The sequence below is a fragment of the Tamandua tetradactyla genome, chromosome 18 (genome assembly GCF_023851605.1).
Source record: "Tamandua tetradactyla isolate mTamTet1 chromosome 18, mTamTet1.pri, whole genome shotgun sequence".
Taxonomy (NCBI): Eukaryota; Metazoa; Chordata; class Mammalia; order Pilosa; family Myrmecophagidae; genus Tamandua; species Tamandua tetradactyla.
In genome coordinates, this window is record NC_135344.1 from 8,034 (window position 1) to 14,889 (window position 6,856).

General features: G+C 37.7%; 1 long non-coding RNA gene across 1 annotated transcript; it reads left to right on the top strand.

Annotated features, from left to right (window-relative positions):
• The first annotated feature begins 1,187 nt into the window (after positions 1-1,187).
• Positions 1,188-6,472, top strand: LOC143662464 (uncharacterized). Its single transcript, XR_013165331.1, has 3 exons — positions 1,188-2,650; positions 5,226-5,445; positions 6,177-6,472. It is a non-coding gene; the product is annotated as an uncharacterized LOC143662464 (long non-coding RNA).
• Positions 6,473-6,856: the final 384 nt, after the last annotated feature.

Below are 6,856 nucleotides of genomic sequence, written 5' to 3' on the forward strand. Positions count from 1 at the left end.
TATGGTGATGCTAGCCAAATTAGTTGCAGTGTAATTCCTCCCTTACATGATTTTTGAGGAATGCCTTTGTCTTCACCTACCTTCATGTATTTCAGTATATTTGAAACAGAAATGAAGAATATGGTGCTGATTTGAAGCTATTATACACTCCAGAAAAACTGTGTCCTTCAATCCTCAATCAATATTGGTGGGCAGGTTCTTTTGGTTTCCATGGAAATGTGATCCACAACCGTGGGTGGTAACTTCTGATTGATAGTTTCATGGAGATGTGTCTCTACCCATTCAATGTCGGGTTGCTTACTGGAGCTTTTTATTAGGGATCCATTTTGTAAAAAGCTTGAGAGCCACCAGAATCAACAGAATGCACACAGCTAGAAACCTTTGGAGCAGAAGGAAAATGCCCAGAAGGAAAACATAGGAATTGAGGAGAAAAATGTTAGCTGATGTTGCTGTGTGACTTTCCAGCTGAAAGAGAAATCCCAAACATCATTGGCTTTCTTGGTTCAAGATAACTTTCTCTTGATGTCTTAATTTGGTATTTTCATAGACTTGCCTAAATTTGGACATTTTCATGACCTTAGGACTGTAAACTTACAACTTAACAAATTCCCCTTTATAAAAACCATTCCATTTCTGGTATACTGCATTCTGGCAGCTTTCAAACAAAGACAAACACCTTGGATCAATCTTTTAAGAAGCCATTGGTTGGACCAGAACAGAGATGTGCAGTATATTGCAGGTAAGGACTGCTACTGCTTCCTCCAGAACTAGACATCGGGATACAACAGTGGAATCATGGCCTTCTCAGTTTTACAACTGCCATCAAGCAAGGAATTATATGGAACAAGGCCTAGCAAAGACACCAGAGATAGCAAACCATTTTTTCACTAAGTTTTTTTTTTCTTGTTTCATCACTTGCTTGGTTCCTATAAAATTTTAAATATTTCCAGATTTCTGATAAAGTCAGTTCTGCCATTTTCTACTTGTTTTCTGAGTGAGGACACATTACCCACCATTTCGCTGACCCCTTTCAGTACCTTTTTTGGGGTATGAAATTCTTTGTGTTATTCATTTCATTTAATTAGATTACTATTTATTATAAAACATAATCTCTTGATTTATCACTCTTCTGCTAGCATATTAGATATTTATGAAGACATAAAAAACAGGAATATCCCAGAGGAAATGAATTAAACCTTAATCTTGAGGTGAGTGATTGTGTGGATTAGAGGAAAAACATACTTTAAACAGCATCCTAGAGTTGTCTCTTTAGATTCAAAATTAATTATACTAATATCAGTAGATGTCAAGGATATGGGCCAGATTGAATTTACCAGAATAAAGCTCACACCTTAGAGAATTCACACTTTCAAAACTTATCATCAGCTGCATGTTCCTATTCATCAATTTCTGAAGAAAACTAAAGATCACCACCTATATGGATAGAGCTTCTGTGGATGTTAAGAGAACAGATGGATATCACAATATGGCAATATTTGTCCTTAGAAATATGTAAACATAATACCCATGTGTGAAAGATGACCTCAATTAGAAGTTTGCAGATGATTGATGGCATATGGATAGATGAAAGAGCAACATGCATATTATTATGAGATAAGTACCGAAAGAAAGAGCCAGTGAAGTTAGAACTTCATAATTATTAGGGAAGGAGAATGGGGCTTGGACCATGATAGGTACAGGGTTCTGCTTCTTATAAAAATACAGAAATTAATTTGTACTCTAAGGATGGATAATTTGGTAAAAATTAAAAATGCATAAAGGAAGAAAACTATAGAACATGATATCATACAGAGAATGCTGCTTGACTAGTTATATTGGTTTGAATCTGCATTACTATGGCATACTTACCCTTATCCCCTGCAAGCAAATGCACACATAAAAGAAAATGAAAAGAACCCCTATTTTTAATTTTTTCCTCCACCTCAATGCACTATAAGAAATAAGTCAATAATCATAAAGAGTAATAAAATATTTTTTATATTTCCATTTGTTTCTTTTCACTTATGTTTGTTTTCATTTTCACATGGTTAATATTAACTCTTTTTCCTTTGATATATTGACAATACACAATTATTGTATTCTTTTTCAATTTTGATGCAGATTTCTGCTCTCCATGTCAAATGCTGTCCCATCACTGTTCATCTGTAAAGTAGTTGTGCTGTTCATTTTTCTCATATACAGGTCCCTGAGCTCATTATCCAACCCCCAGACATAGCACTTACTGTCTAAATGTTCTGGGAAAGGATGAGACCAGACCCTGCCTTCTATTAATGAATCATGAGTTCTTGAACATGGAAAGGAATAGTGTTTGGGTTCTGCAGCATGTCAAGTCTGCATGAGGTGGCGCCATGCCTAAACACTGTGTTCACTCATATATAGGGGCTGATGAACCAAGGAACCATTCATTTCTGCATTTTATTGCTATACCCCAAAGTACGTGGAATTTGGATTAAATCAGAATCGCACTGATCCCAGATGCTTGGTGAAGGGAAGGTGAATCATGGCTTGGACACATCAGTCCCAACCTCTTTTCCCTAATTCCTCAAATACCAGTGCTTTAGTGTTGCTCTGACTTAGTTTTATGGATGCCCACATCAGAGGCCTCAGCCTTTGCCACTTATTGCTGAAGGTAAGTCATGAGTAGAGCAATGATGTTCAAAAGGGAGTGGCTGAGGAAGGCCTAAGATTTTAACCTCCCTCCTCATGGCTTCAGGAGAAGCCACCATCTTCCACTACACACAAATACACACATGAATGCACCTGATACACAAATGCCTGCGCACACAGCACATATTCAAACACAGACATGCAAACACACACAAATTTAAATGAGCATGCACACATACCTACACATCCTAGGCCAAATTAGCCTGCCTCCCTCCCAGAGCTCCTCATTACTGAAGCTTAATGAGCATAATTGCAGATATCTTTACATCAGTTTTTCCTCCAGATTTTTTTCATGGACACATTACATTTTAATCAAGAAAAATTGTTGTTAATTTAGCATCATGGTAGAAAGTGGGCCTTATCCTTGGTGTTTTCAATAAATTTTAATCTCAAGTATTTGCTTCAGCTTTGACTAACCTTGGATCCTGCAATGAATGACTTCTGAGTCTTATCATCTGTGGATTTTCTTTATTCCAAATATTGGGCTTAGTTCATGCTGATTAACAAACCTTCCCCTGAAAGTTACTTTCTAAGGCCAAGCTCTACTTACACCCCTCCCAAGCTCAAGTATTCTCCAATGCCCCTTGACTCCATTCTAAGTCTACGATGCTTTTAAACCTATGATTCCACAGCTTAACATTCAGATTCATTGTCTAGTCTCCCCTTCATCTCCAGCTTTATCTCCAATGATCTACAATAAAACACATTTACTGTGACCCTGTCATACTTGTCTCAAAGCAGCTTTATCAAATCTAGTTTTATCCTAGACTTTTACAGTCAAATGAAGTCCCCCCTTTCTAAACCATTTGAATGTCAACTGTCCTTCACTGATGCCCACATCAGAGAATTTTCTGATGGGATCTCCTTGAGCCAAGGAGCACAATTTGAAAAAATAAAAAACTCCCACTGCAGTTCTAAATGATTGGGAAAGCTTAGAGTCTCCATCACTCAGCACCATTTGATGATCAAGGCATGACCAGGCCCAGCTCAGGACTACTGGATTGGTGTAGTATAGTTTAATGATCACTGGGAATGGAACCAAAATTTTAGGTCCTCATTTGGCTTCTCCTTCTAATGCTTAATTAGAAATGAGGTTCTGAGAAATGGGAAGAGACTATGGGGCATCTATATAAAGCTTTGACAATAGTTAAATTGGCTCTGACTCTGTCCCATAGGTCTTGCCCCTTTCCTGTGAGTATAGGAAACACAGATTGTTTCCATGGTGGCCCAGCATCTGACTTGTCTGGAGTTACTACTTTATGTCCCCCCCATCATGGGTGCTCATAGATATGCTATATATAGGTGGAGAGCACAACTGAGGCAGCCAGTATGGATGGGTCTCCTAGGCCATCTCAGTCTAATCAGACATGTTTTGGAATTGCCATTGCTTATGATGTGCTGCATAAACAGACATTACCATACCATGAATACTGTAGGTACTGAATAATAAGAATTACCCTTGAAAATGTACACATACAAACACACCATACACAAAACTGTTCTCTGAGTATATTACCAGTATTCAATTTCATTAAAAAGCTGGTGAGATGGAGGTGGACTTTAGAAGACTATCCTGAGGAAGCTACAGTGTATGTGAAGTCCATGCAAAGGAACCCTGCACATCTTGACAATCATGGGTTCTTTGTAGCTGGATAAAGATTGGAAGGCATGTGCAGGTTGTGGGTAGAGATTGCAAAGAGGTATGACTCCAGGATTCTAAGGGGTAACACTAGTGACTGGAGACAACAAAAAGAAGGACATTCTGTCATTATCTTACCATCACAGACCTGATTCTCATAAGTGTAGTTTCTACCCCACAGAATGTCAGACCACAAAAAATCAAACAGTGAAGGTAATATTTCCATTGATAGATGGCTAAAATGATTCTTAGAGATGAATGGATCTTCCAATGGTCACAAAACAAGTGAACAGTTTGATTGGGGAATGGAGTCAGAATTTTGGGTCCTCATTTGGCTTCTCCTTCTAATGCTTAATTAGAAATGAGGTACTGAGAAATGGGGAGAGCCTATGGAGCCATCTCATAAACCACAAAGGCTAAAGATGAAATAGGAAGACCAGGCTCCTTTCTTCACCCCAAAGGAGCTTAAGTGGTAATATCTATGTTATACAGAGATGTCTGGGAAACAAGAGCAGATGGGTAAGAAGGGCCAACAATTCTGGCTTCTTCTACCCCATGTCCAGTTGTGAGGTCATAGAATGGCACAAATCTCAGATGTCAGAGAATTTCCTAGACATTCTGGAACTTTTGTGTGACAATGGGTGTTTCTTTTGCCCTGGCTTTTGATTCCCAATATGGGCAGTATTTATCTCTAAATTCTATGAAGAATACCATAAAATGATATCTATAAGCACATTCACTGAATATTTTTGCATAGTCAAAGATTGGAAAAAAGCCAGAGATGATGGTTAAATTCATGCATCAACTTGCTTAGACTATGGTGTTCAGTTTTGGGTCAAGCAAGCACTGTTCTGATTGCTGCTGTCTTTATATTTTGTTGATTTAATTCATTAACCAGTTGGCTGCATCTATGCCTTACTACACCTACAATCAACCTTCATCAGTGAGAGAAGTCTGCTCATCCAAACAATTCAAAGACATAAAGAGAGAAATCAGAAAGAAGGATTTCTAATTCAGCAAACTAGTTTCTCCTGGGGAATTCATGAAATCCTAAATTGGTATTCCAGCTCGAGGTCTGCCCTATAGAATTTGGATTTGCCAATCTCCAGTTGTATCAAGTAATGCCTATAAAATTCTATAATATTTACACTGTTATTTAATGAAACAATTGGTTCTATTTCCATGGAAAGCTCTTACTAATATCAATTTGGTACCAAGAGTGGTCTTGAGAAATACAGATAAGGCTACTCAGTTAGGTCTGGTGCTCTGTAACTGGATCTCTAATCTGATCAGATTAAAAGGCCCACGTTACTCTATTGTCAATTTTCAAGATGACACACATAGTTTGTGGTGTGAAACAGCTATAAGGTAAATAAAATATCATCACTGAGTATTGCAAGTCACATGCTTGTAAGAGGTGAGGCTCTGGGTGACCATGAACTTAATACCTTGATCATTTTCTGGAGTTAAAAAGTTTAATAATATTGGTTGGTAGGCCCTAAATATGCTGAATATTATTATGAAAGAAAAGGATGAGCTCAAAGCCTTCAAATTGCCACCTTCATGGGGTGAAGGACATTAAAATTTCTATGCATGCCCTGAAAGAAATCTTATTTTTTGTAATGTGGAGTTGGAATTTCTGAAAACCTGATCCATAAATTCATTCTGTGAGTGGTTGAATTGCAACATAAATTGAATAATTTCTGAAAACATCACAGGGCATATGCTGTTAAAGTTTGTGTGTTGATTGGATAGGGAATGTGATTCAGAAGATTGGAATGGAGTCAATGAAGTGATAATGATGAAGTTAAGGACACTGAAAAAGATTCTGCTGATTCCCCCTTTCCAGATAAACGTGTGATGGCATGCTCTGAAGAATGAGACATCTAACCTCCATAAGAAGAGATATAACTGCCTTCACTGCAGAAACACCCCTTACATCTCTGAATGAAATGAACCTGTATTATGAGATGAAACTGTAAATAAATTTCCTGAGGTAGTTGGCTTGTAAGGTACTGTTAATTCCTCTCATGAACTAGTACTTCTTCCTATCTTTATTTTGAGAATCATAATGAGACTGGATCCCCAACATGTCCAAAAAGGTGAGGTTCATGGCAAATCCCATGATGGGCTGTGCTACACTCCCCCAACTAATCTAAATGAGTTTTATAATTTGTATAGAGAGAAACCAGGGAAATATTTGTGGGAATGTATATTGATGATGTGGTATAATGGTGGAAGTAACATAAAGATGGATCAGGCTGAATATATTGATATGGACCCACTAAGCAGAGATTCTGGGTTGAATATTTTAGCCTGAGGGTTTAGAAAGGACTCTAATAGTTTGTTTGAGTGATTGACTATAGCATGGAACAAAAGGTGACCTACATTGTCTGAAGTTGAAATTTCAGTACTGCCCTGCAGATGAGGGTATCTAAAGGCTTACAAATATCGGAATGCTATAGTGGATTTAAATGAAAGATTTGTTAAACTCACTTCTGGAATATCCAGAGGACATACTTTTCATCA